This window comes from Bison bison, unplaced genomic scaffold (genome assembly GCF_000754665.1).
Source record: "Bison bison bison isolate TAMUID 2011002044 unplaced genomic scaffold, Bison_UMD1.0 scf7180017864485, whole genome shotgun sequence".
NCBI classification, from domain to species: Eukaryota; Metazoa; Chordata; class Mammalia; order Artiodactyla; family Bovidae; genus Bison; species Bison bison.
In genome coordinates, this window is record NW_011495045.1 from 1,474,892 (window position 1) to 1,477,573 (window position 2,682).

General features: G+C 42.1%; 1 protein-coding gene across 1 annotated transcript in view; it reads right to left on the reverse strand.

Moving 5' to 3' along the window:
- LOC105005068 (chromosome unknown open reading frame, human C11orf65) overlaps positions 1-2,682 on the reverse strand; it is a 73,170-nt gene that overhangs the window by 48,086 nt on the left and 22,402 nt on the right. The window lies entirely within an intron of this gene.

Consider the following 2,682-nt stretch of genomic DNA (forward strand, 5'->3'; position numbering starts at 1 on the left):
ATCTTCATTTTCTGAATGTTGAGCTTTAAGCCAACTTTTTCACTCTGCTCTTTCACTTTCATCAAGAGGCTTTTTAGTTCCTCTTCACTTTCTGCCATAAGGGTGGTGTCATCTGCATATCTGAGGTTACTGATATTTCTCCCGGCCATTGCTGCCCTACAAATGGGTTCATCAGTACCATCTTTCTAAATTCCATATATATGTGTCCATATACTATATTTGTTTTTCTCTTTCTGACTTACTTCACTCTGTATAATAGGCTCTAGGTTCATCTACCTCATTAGACCTGACTCAAATGCATTCCTTTTTATGGCTGAGTAATATTCCATTGTATGTATATACCACAGCTTCTTTATCTATTTATCTGTCCATGGACATCCAGGCTGCTTCCCTGTTGTAGCTATTGTAATAATGCTGCAATTAACATTGGGGTACATGCATCATTTTCAATTATGCTTTTCTCAGGGTATATGCCCAGTAGTGGGATTGTTGGGTCATATGATACTATTAAGGGCTTCCCAGGTGGCACAAGTGGTAAACAAACTGTCTGCAAATGCAGGAGACATAAGAGATGTGGGTTTGATTCCTGGGTCAGAAAGATCCCCTGGAAGGGGAAATGGCAAACCACTCCAGTATTCTTGCCTGGAGAATCCCCATGAACAGAGGAGGCCAGAGGGCTACAGTCCACAGGGTCACAAAGAGTTGGACAAGACTGAAGGACTGAGCACTCAAACACCCATGGTAGTTTTATTCTTAGTTTTTTAAGGAATCTCCATACTATTCTCCTGAAACTCCAATATTTTGGTCACCTGATGCGAAGAGCTGACTCATTTGAAAATACCCTGATGCCAGGAAAGATTGAACGCAGGAGGAGAAGGGGACGACAGAGGATGAGATGGTTGGATGGCATCACCAACTCAATGGACATGAGTTTGGGTAAACTCTGGGAGTTGGTGATGGACAGGGAGGCCTGGCATGCTGAGGTTCATGGGGATGCAAAGTCAGACAAGACTGCGCGACTGAACTGATACTGTTCTCCATAGTGGCTGTATCAATTTCAGTTCAGTTCAGTCGCTCAGTCGTGTCCAACTCTTTGCAACCCCATGGACTGCAGCACACCAACTTTCCTGTCTATCACCAACTCCCAGAGCATGCTCAAACTCATGTCCTTTGAGTCGGTGATGCCATCCAACCATCTCACACTTTGTTGTCCCATTCTCCTCCTGCCTTTAATCCTTCCCAGCAGCAAGGTCTTTTCCAATGAGTCAGTTCTTCACATCAGGAGGCCAAAGTATTACATTCCCCCCAACAGTGCAAAGGCAGGATTTTTTTGACCCACCTCCTTGAGTTAGGAAAAAAAAATTTTTTTAATGGGACTTAAAAGCTTTTTAACACAAAGAAAACCATAAATGAGATGAAAAGACAATCCTCAGAATGTGAGAAAATATTTGCAAACAAAGTGATGAATGAAGGATAAATCTTCAAAATATACAAACAGCTGATGGAACCCAATATAAAAAAAAAAACCCAATCAAAAAAATGGGTGGAAAACTTAAACAGACATGTCTCCAAAGATGAGAAACTAATGACAAAAGGCACATAAAAAGATGCTCAACACTGATAATTATTAGAGAAATGCAAATCAAAAGTAAAATGAACTATCATTTTATACTGGTCAGAATGGCCATCATCAAAAAAATCTACAAACAATAAATGCCGGAGAGGATGTGGAGAAAAGGGAGCTGTTGATGGGAATGTAAATTGATATAGCCACTGTGGAGAACAGTGTGGAAACTTAAAAAGCTCCACTTTAAAGAGCTAAAAAAGAACAATCATATGACCCAACAATCCCACTACAGGGCATATACCCAGAGAAAACTATAATTCAAAATGACACATGTGCTCCAATGTTCACTGCAGCACTATTTACAATAGCCAGGATATGGAAACCTAAATGTCCAATGATAGATGAATAGATAAAGAAGATATGCTACATATAAACAGTGGAATATTACTCGGTCATAAAAAGAAACAGAATTGAGTCATTTGTAGAGATGTGAATGAACTAGAGTCTGTCGTACAGAGTGAAGTAAGTCAGAAAGAGTAAAACAAATATATTAACGCATATATGTGGAATCTAGAAATGTACAGATTAACCCAGTTCCAGGGCAAAGGTAGAGATGCAAATGCAGAGAACAGATATGTGGACACAGGGGGAATGTGAGGGTGGGATGAATTAAGAGATTAGGATTGATGTATATACACTATCTTGTGTAAAATTGATAGTTAGTGGGAACCTGCTGTACTCCACAAGGAGCTCAGCTCAGTGCTCTGTGATGACCTAGATGGGTGGGGTTGGGGGATGGGACGGGAGGAAGGTCTAAGATGGAGTGGATATATGTATACTGCTGCTGCTGCTGCTAAGTCGCTTCAGTCGTGTCCAACTCTGTGCAACCCTATAGACGGCAGCCTACCATGCTCCCCCGTCCCTGGGATTCTCCAGGCAAGAACACTGGAGTGGGTTGCCATTTCCTTCTCCAATGGATGAAAGTGAAAAGTGACAGTGAAGTCGCTCAGTCGTGTTCGACTCCTAGCAACCCCATGGACTGCAGCCCACGAGGCTCCTCCGTCCATGGGATTCTCCAGGCAAGAATACTGGAGTGGGGTGCCATCGCCTTCTCC